The sequence below is a fragment of the Hylobates moloch genome, unplaced genomic scaffold (assembly GCF_009828535.3).
Source record: "Hylobates moloch isolate HMO894 unplaced genomic scaffold, HMol_V3 SCAFFOLD_19, whole genome shotgun sequence".
Lineage (NCBI taxonomy): Eukaryota > Metazoa > Chordata > Mammalia > Primates > Hylobatidae > Hylobates > Hylobates moloch.
The window spans coordinates 29,439,050-29,458,361 of record NW_026652294.1 but is presented as its reverse complement, the minus strand read 5'-3'; the positions used below and the strand labels follow the sequence as shown (position 1 = coordinate 29,458,361).

General features: G+C 57.2%; 1 protein-coding gene and 1 long non-coding RNA gene across 2 annotated transcripts in view; one reads left to right on the top strand and one right to left on the bottom strand.

Moving 5' to 3' along the window:
* Positions 1–19,312, bottom strand: part of TAFA5 (TAFA chemokine like family member 5) — a 247,320-nt gene that overhangs the window by 187,078 nt on the left and 40,930 nt on the right. The gene's annotated exons all lie outside the window — the stretch shown is intronic.
* On the top strand, positions 13,504–18,804 carry LOC131382059 (uncharacterized). The gene is made up of 3 exons (XR_009211213.1): positions 13,504–14,418; positions 15,890–17,316; positions 17,660–18,804. It is a non-coding gene; the product is annotated as an uncharacterized LOC131382059 (long non-coding RNA).

Sequence of the window (19,312 nt, the reverse complement as noted above, 5' to 3'; positions counted from 1 at the left end):
AACACAGGAATGGAAGGGATCCACATGGTCCCGGGCACGACTCAGGCCTGAATCCTGGAGGCACCCCTCTTTCCCAAGAACAAGAAGGTCAGAGAAAGCTTTCCGGAGTCCAGACGCCCGTGGATCAGAGTAGGGGGCCCTATATCAGAACGTACCTTGTCCCGACTCCACACCCAAGCACTGTGTGGTCCCAGGCAAGCCACCTCACCTCGGAGCCACAGGTTCCAACCTGCAATGGACCTTGGGAGGATCCAGCGGCATGAAGTTCGGAAGGCAATGGAACCTGCTAGGAACTGTGGGATGAGGGTGGGGAGCAGGGGATATCTGCTTTGGTACAAGACACTCCTTCACACAATGCCGGCATTTCCCAGGGGCACCTGGCTCTGTGGGGGTCAAAGCCCTCACATCCGGTTCCATCCAGAGGTGACCTCTTAGCTTACTCCCAGGGAGCCATCCAGGGTCCTGCCGGGCACCTCCGACCAGTCTGTGGGAAAGATGCATGAGAGGCCCACGTACCAGCCGGGAAGCCCTTGCCCTCTCATGCCGCTCCTGTCTGCATCTGGCCTCGCCTGTGGCCTGCGCTGACCCTGTTCTCCCAGGCTTACACCTCATCCTGGCCAGATGCGCCACCTGCCCAGGCCCTGGAGCCGAGCACTCAACTCCTGGAGCCTTCTCTAGCTCTAGGTAGGCTGTGTGTGGAAACAGGGCAGGGCCACCTCGGGTGGACACAGAGAGGCTGCTACACCCACGCCCAGCATGCCCCAAAGTTCCCAGCTTCTGATACAGGCCAGCTTTGCCACATATGAGTCACTTAATGTTCTCAGTTACTGAAACACTCTGTGACTCGGTTTCTCTTTGAGAAAGAGAGGGATGTGACAGTACCTGACAGGGTGGCCTCAGGGATGAGTGCGTCATTGCAAGGAAATCACTCGGACCTCACCTGGTGCAGAACAAGCTGGCAATGAACGCCCAGGACCACAAGTCCAGTTCCCGAGGGCGTCTGGCACTGCTAGCGGGGGACTTTGCCTGTTCATCCATCTCCGAACTTAGTCCTCAGACCTGGGCAGGGGCCCATGCTTGCCCTCAATGTGCACAGGTGCCACAGCTCTGACCACCACTCCAGGCCACACAGTAGTTGGTGTGGAAGATGAAGCCCAACCCGGCACTGCCTGGTCCGGAAGCCCAAAGCCTGGCCCTGGCCCTGCCACACCATCAGGGGCAGTCATCTCCAAAAGCAGGATAGCAGGACCACTGTGGTTTCACAGGAACGGGTGGTCCCTTGGCAGGCACCTGCGCCTGCTTTTGCTGAGTCCCTGCATCCTGCCTGGTATTGCCATGGTGTCCCCTCCTCCAAATGCCACCACATGAATACCATGAATAAGATTTAAATTCCAATTAGGGCCACTTTCTGGAATGCATGCAGAATCATTTGCTGCACCAAAGTTCAGAAGAGCACAGATCCGGTACTGGCCACCCATCTCCCTGTGCAGTGCTGGCACCAGGTGGCCAGTGGATTCCATGTCCCCGAAGCTCATATTGTTCTGGGCATTTATTGACGGTCCATGTAATTCAAACACGCTGATGAGCAGGTATCAATATCAGGCCTGGGCTGGAAGCCCTCGGCGTCTACACACTGCAGACTACTTGGCAATTAATTTTTTGATGACTGTCTGAAGAGAATCAAGGCAGAGAAACGGGATGATGAACCCTGCCTTTGGCTGGAAGCTAGGCTCATTCCATTTGAGAAAGGTGTAGTATGTGTTTACTCTTCCTATTTCTACTCAGGACACAATTTATGATGAAACTGACTGTGTCATTTCATGCCAATGAAGTCACATTTTATGTGGGAAAACTCTCCTTTAGGTCAATTTGATCGCTATGAAGAACTTCTCTTTGGCCAAAAGGCTCTTCCAGCGTGGGTGTGAAGGCTTCTTGTAATATAATTCCCAGAAAGACAATAAGTTCAGTGAAACCAAATGACTTTAGTCTAGCAGTGGGCCCAACATTTAATAATCACCTGCTGTATGCCAGGTAGTATAGGGAACTGGATTAAAGGGGATAGGAGATAAGAGACTTCGGTTGCTAGGCGACTGTTGGGCAAACTCACACACGCCCTCACCTGCGCTGATGCTGGGCTTGGCCATGTGGCCTGCTTTAGCCAGTGGGATTTTCGTGACCCGGAGGGGCTGGCAGTGATGTGGTTCTGAGGCTGGGCCTGCCCCTGTGAAATGCAGCCCTGAACCCAACCCACCACCTGGAGCCCAGCCTGCCGACAGCAGCAAAGCTCCCCCAGTCCACTCCCCTGCCCCAGAGCCTGGAGCCCAGGGTCCAGTCTGACCCCACTCTAGCTGACCCACAAACCCATGGTCAAAGCCACCACTGCTGACCCAGGGTCCCAAACAGCACTGTGAGCCCTGAGTTTCTGGTTTCTTCCAGAGACAGGCACCCAATTTCAAGAAATATAGACTGGTTGGAAACACAAGCTCATGCTAAAGGGCATGGCAGGACTAGTCATCTCCACAGTCGGCGGGACGAGGGGGCAGGAAGGCAGGGAGACGATGACCCAGAGAGGCGGGAAGCTCCCGGACTGCAGCCGCACACAGCATTTCCAGCCATCCTCCTCGCTACGCTCACTTAAGAGAAAGAGCAATCCTGCTAGGTGTCAACACCCATGTGTGTGCAGCTGGCCACAGAGACACTGGACAAAGCCCCACGGGGCCAGATCCCCATCAGGCACCCCCGGGCCTCCTGCGCCTGAAGCTGGGCCTGTGTACCTGCAGCACCAGCTGCCATGTTCACTGAGGGGACGGCCCAGGGTCACCTTCCTCACTCCTGGGACCTCCGAAGATGCAGGCAGGAAGATCACACAACAGGGCAGGACTGGGGCTCGAGGGCAGGTTCTCAGTGAAGACGGCCCTATTTCTACTCTGGCGCTATCACCAATTAGCCATGGGATGCTGGGCTCATTAGTTAATGGTGACATTTCCAGCCTTCTCCACGTGTGAAATGCAGCAGCAGTCGTCAAACTCAGAGTCCTCTGGAGAGAGACGGAGACACTGAGGCCCACCCCAGAGTCTGGGACTCCACAGGTCTGAGTGGGGCCAGAGATGGGCATTCCTAACATGCCCCCAAGGCTGTGCCAATGCCACTGGGACCCCACTCTGAGAGTCACTGGCTTACGAGGTTGCCATGAAATCAGACAATGTCCCTAAAGTGGCGAACCAAGGGCCGGTACATAAGGCAGCACCCCTGAACACGAGCAGCTCTCCCCATTACTGTCACTATTGCACAGTGAAGAGTCTCCCAGCCGCTCCAGCTCTGGCCCAGCAACCATGGCTGGTGCCCGTGTCCCCCGTCTCTTACCCAGTGCAGGGCCTCCAGGCTTGGGGCTGATGTGACATCACAAAGGTACCCTCACTTCCCCTCCTACAAAGGAACGGAAACACCTGGGGAAAGGCTGGATCCCAAGGGGCCCCTGAAGCCCTAAGAGCTCACCTGATTGTTCCAAAGCAACATTCCCCCCCATGAACAACTCAGGGACCCCCTCGATCCACGGCATGCAGCTCACCAGCAGAGGAAGAGGAGCTTCCAGCCCTGACTCCCACCAGGCGCAGGGGAGCCGAGGTGAGCTCCCAGGCCTGCCGGATCTTCCCGTAAGTGGTTCGGCTGAAAGACTCCCTCTGCCTTTTCATTTGAAAATATAGATACCATCAGACGTTTTGATCATTTCTATTTTTGTTTCTACACTTCAATTTTGGCAGTACTCTCTTGGGAGCTGGGGGGAAAACACATTTTCCTCTACCATTTTTAATCTTCTTTTATTTATCAAACTTAGCTCCTCTTTGGGTGGATTAAAACAGACTTGGACAGAGTCTGGAAAAACAAACTCTTTTAAAACAAGACAAAGATTGAGTCTGGCCAACTGGCTATTTTCAATCCTTGCTGAACAGAGTCAAGGCAGTTGGTAGTAACAGCTTGTGGCCATCCGCAATCGTCCTCCCTGCACGAGAGGGTGGAGCCTCCTCGAAGTGACCAGAGCCGGTGACTTCGGGAATCAATCCTCCCGAAACAGTGCATGGCCTAGTGAGTCTTTCCAGAACTGCAGAGGGGCATTTAAGGGTGGAACACGACTGCTGGGCACCTGGAGGAATGGAGGTGAGCCCCCCATCCTGCGGACCCTCACAGATGGGAAGTAGGAGGAGCACTTGCCAGGCCACGCCCTCACGCACTCTTGATCCTTTTAAGATTCCCCAAAGCTCGCTGGATGCACATCCCTTGTTCAGCAGCCCACATCATCCGTATCTCTCACCCCACAGCCTCAGGCTGCCCAGCCAGGTGAGAAAAACAGGGGCGTCCACACACCCCGTTTGAGAAGGGGGCTCTTCTCAACGGGATCCTTTCCCCCACAAGCTCCAAGAGGATAGGGCAGTGTCCGATGGTCACTCAGGGACCTCCAAGAGCCATCCAGTGCTCGGCACAGCGTGTGTTTGCTGAATTAATCAAGGACTTTGCAGTGGACTCAGGCCACCTGCGACAGGCAGGCACAAAATGAGGATTGACAATGCTGTCAGCGCACGCCAGGATGGGAGCCTCAGCTGCTGGGAATGCACTTGCAGTGAACTGCTGACCAAGGAGTGGACCCTGCCTGCTGGCCACGTGCAGGCGCAGTCCCCATGGGGAGGCACGCTTCTTCCAGGCTGAAGGGGAGCCCTCCTCCTCCCGACTCAGGGAGCCCACCTGCTCCTCCAGGCTGCCCGCCCAGGCTGTGCCCATGATGGGGTGGGAGGGCCAGCCCCAAATCTGAGCATGCCCCTGGCTCTCCTCCCACCCAGTGACGGGCCTGGCCACCCAGAGCCTCCGGAGCAGCTCCCTTGGGTGGGACCTGCTTGAGGCTCACAGATCCTGGCACTCCCCTTCCCCAGGGTGGCAGAACCCAGCCAAGTCATAGCAGGCAGCACTCACGCCTTCACCCCCTCATTCATGTATTAATCTGCCCTGCCAGACCCCGGGGGCATCTGTTGACAAAGAGCGTCTAACTGGGATGGGCCGTGGGGACTGTGTCCTGGGGTCTCTCAGGTGCCCAGGTGACAATCTCTTTGGGGCTCTAGGTAACTGCAGCAATTTCCCCTCCTTCTCTCCTGCACCCAAGGTACCTGCCCAGCTGTCTCCACACCCTAAAGCCCACCTGGTAGTGCTCCTGGATTATTTCTGGGTGTCGGCCCTGTCTTCCCAGGAATAGCAGGGGTCCTGAAAACAGAGGCAGCCCCAGAAGCCTCCACCTCTCCCAGCACCAACACAGGAGCCTCAATAACACCCAACCTAGTTCCAAAGAGATTGTGAGTGGCAGCTGGGTTCACAGTAATCACTGCATAACCCAGAAACATTCATTAAGCACCTACTGTGTGCTGGGCTATCCACTAGGCATTAGGAGATACAAGACATAGGGTTGCTGCCCTCATGGGCATCTCACTCAGGTCAGGGAGCAGCCAAATAATTGCAATCGCAACAGTGCCCTAGGAGTGCTGTGACCCGGGGCAAGTGACGGTGCAATCACAACAGCACACTATGAGTGCTGTGACCCGGGACAGGTGACGGTGCAATTGCAACAGTGCACTATGAGTGCTGTGACCCGGGACAGGTGACGGTGCAATCGCAACAGTGCACTATGAGTGCTGTGACCGGGGCAGGTGACGGTGCAATCGCAACAGTGCACTATGAGTGCTGTGACCGGGGCAGGTGACGGTGCAATCGCAACAGTGCACTACGAGTGCTGTGACCCGGGACAGGTGACGGTGCAATAGCAACAGTGCACTATGAGTGCTGTGACCCGGGGCAGATCCAGCCCCCACTGAGGCAGGGGCCACCAGGAACACTGTGCCAGGGAATTCCAAGACCAGAGGCCTTAGGCCAAATGGCAGCATGGCATGGTCTGGATGGCAGGCTTCAGTGAGTGGCAGAAAGACTGAGGGGAGGGCAGAGCGAGAGAGAGGGAGAATAGTGTCTCCCACAAATACAGTCCACTTTCTCTGAACCTGAAGACTTGCTTAGAACCTCATGATCCAGGAATCCATGTGGAGATGGTGGAAGTCATGGTTTCCCTGAGAGTCTTTCCGCCTGTTGACTGAGCCATTGGGGACCGGCTGGACTGCTCCCACCACACAGCAAAGGAGAGGCGGCTGTTGCCCACTGAAGAGCAGGTGCGCTCAGCATCCTTCCTTCACACCCTGAGGGCCTGGCGGCAGGAGGTGGGATGAGATGCAGACTTCAGCCCCGAGTCTGGCTTACTTCAGGACCCCTCAGGGCTCTCTCACTTCAGAGGCAGTGTGGGACCCAGGCCACACCTTGTTTGCAGGCCTCGCCTAGATCCTGGTAACAGCCAGAACTCAACAATTTCTCCAAGTCAGCCTCCCTGCGGCCCGGAGTGGGGACTAAGCTCAACAACACGCACCCTCCTCTGTAGGCACGCAGGGACACAGCAAGTCCAGAGTGAGCGCTTAGTGCACATCAGGCCTTAAGAATGGGGGTGGAAATGCAAAGCACCTAGCCAGCTGTGCCGCTCTGTGCAGCCCTGGGAGGAAGCTGGCATGGTGCTGATGCAGTTAGCGCTGTTGCACCCTCCTGGTGCTGCAGCTCATTTGAATAAAGCCCAGATTAGCATGTGGTGCAGAGGTCTCCATATTTCAACAAACTGTTGCCTTGTCAGATGTCACCTCGAGGGACGAGCTGATGGAGTCCCTGACAAACCCAGGACTGGCCGTGGAGTGGGGACGCAGCCTGAACTGCTCCCAAGCCTGTGGCATTGGCTTGCCCTGTGCAGCCTCCTCCCATACAGGGGGCAGATAATGCGGGGGGAGGATGCCCCCCAGGTCCACAGCTCTGCAGAGGGCCTGGACCCCACTCTGCCAGTGTGGCAGGCATCAGAGCCGGGTGGGGCTCTGTGAAGTTAGGGTCATGGAGATGGTATGTAAACCATGGGACCTGAAGGGAAGACCCCACCCCAGGGTGCACACCCCAGGCACCATGACACACCCTGGCTCACAGGTCTGGCCAACGGAGCACTTGGGAGCAGGTGGTCTCTGCAGCCTACCCTGCTGTCCTGCTGGGCACCCAGGTACCCATGGCACTGGCACGTGACCAAGGACAGACATCCACGGTGTGGGCCGCCTGGAGCCTCCCAGGCCCCTGGGAGCCTCTCGGCTTATCAGAGACCAACTCCAGCCCTGAAAGCCCTCATTTTCTGGGGTCTTCTGGAGCCCCCCCAAGGGGATCACCCATGCCTCTCCAGGTGGAGAATGAGGCTCAAATGGAGGGGAATCTTGGAAGCCTGGACGCCCCGCCTGGAGGGAAGCTGCCTGCTGGGGCAGACACCTGGCCTGTCCGGAGCCTAACTGAATGCCACAGGTCCCAGAGATCCTCAGCCTGGAGCAGCCTCTGCACTGAGCAGGCCTGGAGTCAGGGGGCTCTGCCCGAGCAGGGACACAGTCCCCCAGGAAGTTGACGACACAGCAGGCCAGAGCGGGGAGGTCTCCGGTGAGGTCCAGCCATCTCCACTGCAGCAAGGATAATATCTCCTCTCCAGACTGCGGTCAGCCGTGGGCCCGGGGTGTCCTGCTCTGTCACGGGGGGAGGGTCCCATGAGCAGCAGTGAGGGTCCCCCCATAGGAGGTTGCCCCCACCCGCCAAGGCCAGACCAGCAGGGAGGCTCTCCTTGGAGGCAAGGCCCCCGCCTCCTGCTCTTCCTGGGTGACTTTTCCTCCAGAGAGTGGCCGGAAAGGTCACCTCCCCTCCACTCGGGCCTGCCTCATTGCCGTGATTACACTTTACGATCCTTTTATGAAGGATTTTGTCTTTAAGTTCCACAAATGTTATTGCAAAAAATGACTCGGGCCCCATCTCTGCCCCGGGGAGGGGAGCGGCCTGGCTGATTGGTAATGAGGGCTCATGCCTCGGAGACCCTCATTCTCAGCAGGGCTGGAGGAGACGAAACAACCCCCCGCTCCCCAGGAGATGTTCAGAGACCCAGGTGCCAGGGGAGGGCGTGGAGGGCTCCAGGTGGACACAGACCCCAGACCACTCTCCCCTCTCTGTGCCCCTCAGCAAGTCACCCACTGCCAGACCGGGGTCGCACTATGTAGAGTGGTCATGGACACATCACACAATATGCACACACACCACACACTACACACCATACACATCACACACTGTACACCACACACGACACACACCACACATCATACACCCCAGACAGTACACCAGTACACATATCACTATACACACCACACACACACAAATACACACATCACACACACACACATCACACACACCACACACCACACACACAACATGAACACATCACACACAACACACAACACACACCACACACACCACACATACAAATCACACACACCACACACTTACACACTACACACACATCACACATGCACACACACACCCCACACCCGCACACACACACCACACACACCACACACATCACACATGCACATACATGCCACACACGCACACACATACACACTACACACATCACACACACCACACACACACACACACACACACACACACACACCACACACACGCCCCCGGCCCCTCCAATCTGAACACCCCGGTGACAGGAACCACAGCAGCTGATTGATGCCGAGCCCTGCACACTGGCCTCCCAGGCCCTGCACTTGGCGTCCTGGAGCCCCTTCCACTCGGCACCCACACGATCCCCTGGGTATCTGTGGCCCCCAACATGCGCCAGGGGAGCCCAGAGCCGGCTTCTCCCAGCTGGAAGACAGCACTGCTGGGGCCTTCCCAGGGCACAGGTAGTGGCACTCAAGACCCAGAGCCTGGCAGGGCTGCAGACCTTGCCACCCCTGAGGTCAAGGCCTCCCAGCAGGTCCCTGGGTTGGGGCAAAGTCCCACCTTGAAGAAGGACTTGAGCCCAGAGCCAAGGCGAGGGTCCTGCGTGTCTGTGGCCAGGTGCACTGAGTCCTCACTGCAGGTCTGCCTGGGGCCTCCCACCCTGGCCTCCCTCCACCCTCCCAACGCCAACACAGGGGGGTGGCACCTGTTGCCCTGTGTGGCATACAGGTGGGCTGGGGAATGTGCCTGGGGCTCCTCACACCTGGGACAAGGAAAACAGCAGCAGGCTGAGGCTGAACTGTGCGTTGTCTTCCCTGAGAGAAGCAGACTCCGCAAAGAATGAAACAATGCCCTTCAGCAAGCCTGGGTCCTATGGGCCCTCCAGAAAGCACGGCGATGGGGAGGGTCTCCGAGTCCCTGCACGATGCTCCAAAGGGTACAGGGTTCTGGAGTCTCCAAGTCCCTGCACAAACACCCCACGGGGACAGGCTCCTTGGAGTCTCTGGGTTCCTGCACAAAGGTCCCAGGGGGTATAGGGTCCTGGGGTCTCCAGGTCCCTGCACAAGTGCCCCAAATGGTACAGGTTTCTGGTGTTCCCAAGGCCCCGTACAAACGCCCCGGGGGGACAGGGTCCTGGTGTCTCTGGGTCCAGTGCACACACCCAGGAGGCGCAAAGTCTTGAGAAGTGCTGCAGTTCAGCAGCAGACATCCTGGGCCTTCGTTCCCAGCCCTGACTCCCCCACCCCCTGTCCCTGAACAGGTTCCTCAGCCCAGAATCCCCATTTTCCTTTGGTGAGCCCCTCTGCAGGGCTTGGGCCAGGTCTAGAGCCTCACGTCCACACAGAGAGCTGCTACCAGGACCCGTGTTACCTGGCCGGCTTCTAATAAATGGCTGCTCTTTGTATTTTTTTTTTTTTTTTTTTACTGTCGGTGAAAAACAGTCTGACGGGCAAACACAAAAACAAACCCATTACACCGAGTGCCACAAAAATCTTCCTCTAAACATCTGAAGCTACAATTGAGGCCAAGTTTCACAGTACATTAGTGACTAAATTCTGAATAACATCATTTTGTAAAGAAGAAATAATTGGCAAATTATGAGATTATTTTAGTACAGTAACTTGAGAAAGAACAAGAAGAAAAGGAAGTGAGGCTTGGATTCATGAAAAACAAAAGATGCATTTGAGGCAAAAAAAAAAAAAAAAGGCAAACTCCTGTGCAAATCTGCGCTCAGTGTTTCTTACCTCGAGGTGGGACTGGGTCATTTTTGCCGGGGGTGGAGGACACCCTAGAAGTCAAAGGCTTATGTGCCCCATTAGACCTCAGGGGAGCAGGGACTGGAGCAGAGAGGTTGGGTGGTCGGTCATCTTTCCCATGGGGGGTGTCAGTTCTGGGCACAAGGGGCCTCGGAGAGGCATTCTCTGGGGGTCCAGGCAGGATCTGCCTCCCGCACCCCTCCTGAGGTTTTCCAGGCTTCCACCCAGGGGATCCACCACCCCCCACTGCCCTGGTCCTGGGGAGCAGGCTTCAGCCCACAGCTCGCTTGTCTCCCACCTGCACTGGTGCTGCAGTGGGAAACGAATTCAAACACACCTTTGTGACCCACACGGGTCTCACCTGAGCAAACTCAGCCTCTCATGCACAAGGCTAGACCCGAGAAGGCACAGCCCTGGTGGCCGGCAGGGTCACTGTAGGTGAGGGGGCCAGCCCTTCTCCTGCAGCCAAGGCTTGCCAGCTTTTGCCAGGCTGCTCCTAACCCTTCCCAGGCCCCCAGTTCCACTCCCAACCCCCCAATCCATGGGACATGGGCTCTGCCAGACCCCAGTTTTCTCTCCAGTGCTGGAATCGAACCAAACTCCTCTCCCTGGCAAGGCCCCATCCCCTCCCACCTTCTGCCTGCGCCCCTGCCCCCTTCAGCACTGGTGGCAGGTTCTGGGACTTCGAAGTTTCCCATCTGGCTCCTTGTTACCCAGTTCTCAGCCGACTATCACCTCCTAGGGGTGACCTTCCCTGGTCAGCTGAGCCCTGTGGCCTTCCTGCCGCTGTTAAGCCCTCTCCTGAAATTCTTCAACAGGCCCTGGAATTCCAGGGACATTGCTGGTATTTCCTCATTTGCTCATAGGCTCTGTTCCTGTGGGCAGGCCCTGTCGGGTGGCACCGACCTGGCTGTAGCTCAGCACAGCACACCTTCCTCGTCCTTCCCGATTTCCACCTGAGGGGCTCCTAGCTTCTTAAAAAAATACAGAAAGTGGGAAGAGAAAAGTTGCAGTGACAAACTACATCCATCTAAATGCAACTCCGTCTTTAAGAAAAGTCAACACAATAATTTTCTTTGTTTCAGAACAGGTGCCAAGAGGGAAATCAAACAGCTTTTCCTGCCTAGGAAACAGTAACAACCACTTCAGAGTGATCACCGCCCGGCCACGCACAGCCTGGAGGAGCCCATGTCCTATTAGGGTATCTGCTTTGCCTCCGATTATCTGGCAAATAAACCAATTTAGGAGTCCACCAGGGTCTTTCTGGCCACCTCTCCAGAGCCCTGGCTGGGCCAGTCCTGTCTTCATTTCCATACAGCCAGCATCCTCAGTGAGACGGAGAAATGTCATTATTTACCAAGAAACCAAGGTCTGAAAATGGCAATTACTCGGCAGGTCAGCAGAAAGCCCCAGGATACTTCTCTCCACAGGATTCAGCCAGCAGCTCGGAGCTGGAAGACTCAGCCAGTGCCTACCCCACAGGTTCCTACCCCCTGTCAACTCGCATCCCATTGGTTTACAAAAACGAGCATGTATTCCCCCCATGAATACATATTCATGCCTCAAAATGTAAGTCTATTGCATACTTTATAAAACACAAACTGAAAAGTGGCATGTAAAATGCAGATATAAACATGACACGATTCACCCGCCTGCTCTGTAGGCCCCGGGAACTGGATTCCGCACCTCCAGGGTAGAAGGAGACAAGCTCCCTGCACTGTTGACCCTAGGATTGACCATGGGACTTACTTGGCCAATGGGATGTTCATGGGTGTGACCCAGGCGGGAGCCCTCAGTGAGCTCCAGAGGTTGAGTCTGGTGTCCTGCGATTTCCCACGGCAAGACCATGCCGGGAAGTAGCTAGTCAAGAATGCATGGAGACACGTGGAAGAGGCCTGAGGCCACCGCGGCCCGGAGCAGAGAGCAGGGCAGACCCATGAGCAGGCACAGCCATGCTCCCTGCTGCAGGCCACAGAGGCTGGGCTGCTTGTCACACAGCACCAGTGCAGGGAGAGCTGACTGGTTCTGATTCCGGCTACCACCTGGTCCTCATTCTGCCCTCCGAAGTTCCACATGGACGATACTGTATCCCCAAGGGCTCAAGGGAGGGAAAGCTCGCCAGCCAATACCCAACTACCTCAAATCAGCCAGAGCCAGAAAACTGGCCTGAGGATGGGGCGCCCCATGGCCTGACTCACAACCAGCCTAAGGGCAGGGCTCGGGGGGCGGCCCTTAGCCCCTTGCCCAGGACCGTCCTCCTCCTCCACCTGCTCAGTCCCAGCTCCCATCCCCGCCCCTAAACCAGGAGCTGGCAGCAACTCTCGGTAGAGGGCCAGGTAGTCAATATTTTCGGCTTTGCAGCCCCAGGCCATCTCTGTGGTTTCACGTATTTTTCTTTTTTTGTTATAACCCTTTAAGATGATTAAAACCCTCCTTAGCTTCCTGGCAATATAAAAGCAGGCCACTTGGCCTAAAACCTGGAGCATCCACTCCTGAATCCGCCTTCAGGAAGGGGCATGGAGCTGACCATGCGCTGGGGACAGAGAGGTCCGTGCACTGCCTGGATCCATGGCACCCCCACGCCAAATGGTCCACAGGGGGATGGAGGGCATCGCGCCCCTGCCACCCCCTCACCCTGACCCTACACCCTCAGCCCTATCCCCACCCTCAGCCAGAGGGGCCTCAGGAAACCGGGTGTACGGGGTCTGCTCAAGGCCTCTCCTGCTCTCTTCACTCTGGCAGGAGCTGGCTTAGTCTGGGGACACCGTGGGGCCTTCTAGGCTGCTGGGCGCTCTGACAGGGGAGCAGAAAGGGGCCTCCAGGGCCCCAGGGAGAGCTGCAGGACCCTGGCTGCAGTGCCTGCTGGGCTGGGCTTCCCCCTGAAACAAGAAGGAGGCCATAGCACTTGGTTTGACGCTCATCGGGAGCTCCTTGCTGCCAGCTTCTGGGTCTTCCCAGGAGCCTCGTCCAGCTGTGGGACCCGCGGGCTGGGACTGAGAGGTCAGGCTGGCCATGGCTGCAGGCTCGGTCACTAAGTGGCAGGGCCCAGATTGGAAACCAAGCCCTATCCTCTGGCCACATGCCTCCTGGCACACAGACATGGCCTGCCCTGGGGTTTTGTCCCTGGTATCCCTGGTCTAGAGTGGATGGAGGAGTGGGGAATGCCACCCTGAGCTCCCATGGACAGACCCCGTCTCTCCCAGACGATGACGATCTTGCCTGGAAATGCACCAAGAATAGAGCGGGAACCTCATGTCCTCAGGTCCCCAGGGAGCCGGGCCATGTGGTGGCAGCACCAGCCTCCCCCGCCCCACCCCACCCCCACCCCGGGTGTCTCAAAGGCAGAGGAACGAGAGCCACAGAACAATCCGTTCCATCGGGGCCTCTGCCAGCACCAAGCCATCTGGCTCAAGTCAGCGGGACCTCCCCAATTCCTGCCAGACCGCGAGGCCGAGGGGGTTTTTGTTTGGGGTAGCATTCCCTCCTGACCACAGCCATCACTAAGTGCTCCTAAAGGAGAGGCACCCGGGCCAGCCACGTCCAGAGGGAGCCCCTGTCCCAGGTCCTGCTCCTCTGCAGGCCGCAGAACTCAGCCAGCCGCAGCCCAGCCAGGCCTCGCTGCCATCGCCCAGCCAGCGCCAGTGTGTCCGGGGGCTGCCTCGGGTCTGTGGGGCAGCTCCCAGCCACTCCTCCACACACAGATGTGAAGCTCCTCCCTTCCCCAGCATAAACCCTCCTGGAGCATGGAAAGCCACCGCCGTGTGCATGTGTGTGTGCGCCACCTGTGCCCATGGGCGGCTGCAAACAAAGGCACTCTGTCCTCCCCGCAGCACAGGGCACAGGGAGCCGGAAGCCTTGGCCGCAGATGAAGACAGGCATGCTGTTGACATGGAAACCCAATAGTTAAAAATTCTTCAGGCGGTTTCGAAATGTCAAATTTTGATAACCAGGTTGGAGTCCTTGTTCCTCCATAGTGAAATGTTTGGCAAAACAAGCCCTGCCATGAATTCCTGACAACTTGTCAGCCACGGCGCACGCCTGAGCCATATGTCCCTCGCCGGGCGGTGCGCAATCGTTACCCACCCGCGCCGGTTCCCGGTGCTGACACGCTGTCGGGGCTGAAAGGATGGCCTGCCTCTCCGGGCTCGTCTTTTATGGACATATAACTTGTCGGCGGACAAAGGACATCCACTTGTTTCTCGGCTTGCCGAGAGGAAAGCCCTCTGATAGACAATTCTCCCTCTATGTTGCGCCACAAAAACCCGGGACTGCTGGCATTTGCCTTGAGCCGGGGACGGTAGGTTTCCAAGTCCCTGCTAATTAATTGTAACGTGTGTGTGTGTCGGGGCGTGGGGGACGCATGAAGACAGAGACCCACACCTACATATGGACACTTGCCTCTGCCAAGTTAGTTTCAGGAGAGGAAAACCAACCCATGTGGGAACTCGGTGCATGCGGCACAAAGTGGCAGCACAGCTCTGCGGCGGGGGCTCGACAGCACAGGCACTCCTGTGGGGGGTGTGTCTGTGTGTGCCCCTGTGCAGCCATGCATGAGTGCCCATACATGTGCTTGTGCAAATGTGTGTAATGTGTGTGCAGTGTGCTCCCACCTGCGTATATGCATATACCCACACAGCCTGTGTGCACACATGCATGAGTGCTCATACATGTGCCAGTGTGACCGTGTGTGTGATGTGCCGGTGTGACCATGTGTGGTATGTGTGCAGTGTGCTCACACCTACATATATGCATATACTCACCCAGCCTGTGTGCACATGTATGCATGAGTGCTCTCACATGTGCCAGTGTGACCGTGTGTGATGTGCATGCAGCATGCTTGCATCTACACATATGCATATACCCACACAGCTTGTGTGCACACAAAGATATGAGTGCTCATACATGTGCCTGTGTGAATGTATGTGTACATTGTGTGTGCAGTGTGCTCACACCTACACATATGCATATAGCAACACAGACTGTGTACATGTTTGTGTTCAATGCTCATCTGTGACATATACACACCCGTGTAATACTGAAGTCAGACATTTCTCCTAAGGCCATCACATCCTCTCTTGACACACTACTGTGCAGGTATTATTTATAAATGTGCATCTTACATGCACGCTCATGTGCAGGTCACAGTGTGTGGGAGTGTGACTGTGTGTGTGTGGATGAAAAGACACACTTTTAAGAGTCACACACATACTACAGTGGTGGGGTGATCATTTGCATAAAAACCTGTATAAAGTTTCCACGTCCCCTGGAATGACACCGCGTGCACAGCAGAACGTTCCCAGGTAAGGGTTGCTGGGCTGGGATCCCAGGGTGAGAGGCCCCAGGGCCCAGCCTTGGGGAGGGGCTGCCCAAGGCTGGGGAGAGGTGATGTTCCGGAATGTTCCCTGTTCGCTGGCTGGGGTGACAGAGCTGGCCGGGGACCCACGAGTGGCCAGTAGAACTAGGAAGAAAAGGAGAGGACAGAGGAGCTAAGGCGTCTGTGCTGAGGCTGCTGCTCAGCCTCCAGGACCCCCAAGACAAACAATGGACACTGACCTCCATCCCTCCATGGCCAAGCCTCCACAGTCACTGAGCGCAGCTGCTGCTGCGGCTCCCAGGCCCGTGTCCCTGACCTGCAGCAGAGCCCCCTTTCTCAGTGCAGGTCCGCCCGTGGTGCCCGCCTGAGCCGGGCCTCCCCCTCCCCCTGTTCCCAGGGTAAAGGACAGCGGAGGGGGCGCAGCCTCTCCTTCAACCTCCCCACACCCCCGCAGGGCGGCCCCATCAAGCACCTGGAGGAGACATTCCCGGAAGTGAAGCTGGAGGAGGAGACATTCCCGGAAGTGAAGCTGGAGGAGGAGCTGCTTGGCTCCAGGCACAGGCACATTCCAGGGCCCTGTGGGCTCACCTGCAGCCTCCCTCAGGCCCTGCCCTCCAGCCTGCCCTGCTCACCCACCCAGGCTGTCCTGGACCTGCTGCTCAGCTGACACGGCCCCTGCTCTCTGCCTCCACACTCCTCAGTCCTAGAGCTGGCCATGCAGGGTTATCCCCGTGGGAGCCCTCTGCAGACCCCCGGAGGAAGGCCCGGCCCCACCTCACCTGCCTGTGCCATCGCATCTGCTTGACCCACCTCACCTGCCTGCCCTACTTCACCTGCCTGGGCCCCTCATCTACCTATCAGCCCTCATCTGCCTGACTCCCCTCACCTGCCTGACCCACCTCACCTGACTTACTCATTTCACCTGCCTGACCCACCGCTCCTGACATTCATTTCACCTGCCTGCTTCCCCACCTGCTTGACCCACTTCAACTGCCTGGCCCCCATCACCTGCCTGTCTCCCCTCACCTGCCTGCCCCCCCCACCTGCCTGGCCCCCCTCACCTGCCTGTCTCCCCTCACCTGCCTGGCCCTGCCTCACCTGTATTCTTGCCTCTGCTGTGAGGGTAGCAATGGAAGGAGACCCTGTGGGCTCTTCTGAAAGGAGAGCTCCTTCATGTCATCAGCCCAGCTCCAGGAAATGCAGGTGCTAAGGGGTCCTTGCTAACTTTGGGGTGCTGATCCACTACGACCCCACAAACCATGGCCCATGCCCTCCACAACGTGCCAGCCTCATCCTTTCCACCAAACATGGTGACAACAGCTGTCATCCAGCCACATGGCTGCTGCTTCCCCATTTTCTCATATTTCTAGACACTGGCTTCTCTGCACAGCAAGAAAGGACAGGTGGGAAAAGGAAAAAGAAGGTTTGGGGAAATGCGAAAATGTCCTTCTCTGGGCAACAGCTCACTGCGAAATTTCATTCTGGCCAGGGACCAAGATGCCCAGAGGGTGGCCTTGAGTTGGGAAAGGGGCCCTAGGGTGTCCTTCTCCCAGTCCCTTCCAGATCTTTCTACAGCCATCTCCCGAGGGCCTCACTGCTTAGGGTGCGACCCCTTCCTGGCATTTCAGAATGTGGTGGGATCCAGCTTTGACTCAAATGACCAAAATACATCCTGCCGACATCTCTGATGGGCAAGGCCCTAGCTGGACCTCAGACTTGCAGCCTGGAGGCCAAGACGCTGAAGACCTCTTGCTGAGAGAGCCCCACCAGGGCCTGCCCTGGAGTCCTCACCCTGTGCCAGCCCTGCCACCTCCGTGCCAGTTGTGCTGGGGTCGCCTTCTGCAGACACAGGGCTTGGACACCACAATTCTAGGGTCCCAGGTGAGAGCCAAAGGTTTGACGGCTGCACCTCTCCCCCTCACACCTAACGGGAGACCAGGGCATCGATGAGACTTCTGTTCTTTGCTCCTTGCACCCTAATTACTGCCAGTCCCCTCAGCGTTCCTCAGGGCCACCTCCTCAGACCCCAGCCACTCCATCGGGCTGGGCGGCAGCAGGCACAGGCCTCCCAGGGGGTGCTCCCAGGGCCTCCGCTCCCAGAAGGACACTGCACAGGGGTACCTCTGCCCGCACCTGTCAGCAAACCCCCATCCCCTGGCAGCATTTAGGGGAACAGCCTGGGGACTCAGCACCCTGGGCTCACTTCAAGCTCTACCACCCACAGGCGGTGGGACGTTGGCAAGTGTCTGGATGTCTCTTGGCCTCAACTTTCTCACCCTGGACATGGAGAAGATATGGTCTCCCTGCTGCAAAGACAGTGTATGTCCTGTGTCCTCCAAATCCTAGGACTCATTCCTCGGATGTTCCCAGCCCGTCTTCCCGATGGGAGCCGGGGCAGGGGCACCATTCCTTGCTGAAAGATTTCAGGCAGAAGTGGCCTGGGTCCTTCCAGGCCTGACCTCCTGTGCCATCCTCCTCTTCTTCCCCCTTCATGGTGACCTGGAAGCCACGTGTGAGACGGCGGCTGCATTAGAGGCCCCCAGCGACTGGGTGGGCCATACCTTATGCCCGCAGCAGGGCAGATGCTAGACGTGACTTTAGTGTCTGCAGCCTGAGGTCTCCCATCCCACCTGCCTCACTAACCCCACCAGCGACAGCGCATAATCATTGACTGATCCCAATATTTTAAAATCTGAGACCAAAATACACACAGAGACTATCCTGAAGACACAGTAAATCCTTGCTGGGTACACGAACAGCCTTGGGATTGAGCAGGAGGGAAATGGTCTCTTGAGAACATGTAATACGTATTTCCAACATGTACTCCTCGCCGGAAAGATCGGAGCTGTCAGGGCTGGCCACAGCCTGAAAAGGTTTGGAGTAAATAAAAGGTAAATATGGTGAAGATTAGACGTGCGGCCTCTATAATCTCCTAAAGAGTGCTGGCTGTGCAGCCCTGGCGGCGAGGGCCACATTTACATAATCTCTGTAGAAAAACCCCTGGAAGCCAAGCTTATCATGGTTCTGATGAGAAGAAAAGGCAAGGAGATCCCTCCTCTTCATCAGAGAACAGAAAGCACCAAGGGGTTCCTCGTCAGGAGGAGGGAGGCGGGGTGCACAGGAGCAGGGCCCCAGAGAGAGCCACCCACCTTCCTCCGGCTGCACAGTGACCAGCTGTGTAGACAGGAAATGGCAGCTCAGCTGCAGAATCAGACCCAGAAGCGTCGCCAGCTGTGCCGGCATGTGCTGGGCATGAAGTCCTGTCCGTGGTGTGCCTGGCTGTTCCTGGCTGTGGGACGTCCACCCTCTCCTGCCCTGCCAGGCCCGTCAGTCCTTCCGAGGGAGTTAGGGGGTGGGAGGCACCTGCTGTCTCTTCCTCCAGGGTCAACCTCCCAGCCTCTCCTCCCAGGATTAGAGAGCGCAGTCCTAGGGGCAGTCCCAGACAACCTCCCTGTACGAACCGCTTTCTGTTCCCAAGAGGCATGTGGTCTCTGGCTCGAGGCTGACAGCTCAGCATGAGGGCGCGCTGGGGGTCTAAAGGCATTTCTTCTGCAGGCGAGGAAGGGAGGGTCCAGGCTAGAGTCCCCTGCACAAAGCCGGTAAGCTTAGGGGTGCAGGCCAGCTACCCCAACCTGATGCCAACGCCAAACCAAGTCAGTAACCCGCATGTCAACTGCACCTGCAAGGAAGTCCCACTGTGGCCTCAGGGACCTCGAAGTCTGCCAGATCCCAGGCCACAGGGTACCGGGGCAGGTGTCAGGAGCCGCCTGCAGAGGCTGCAAGACTCACGTTGTCTGCAAGAAAGCCCCTCTCGGCCGGGCGCGGTGGCTCACGCTTGTAATCCCAGCACTTTGGGAGGCCGAGGCGGGCGGATCAC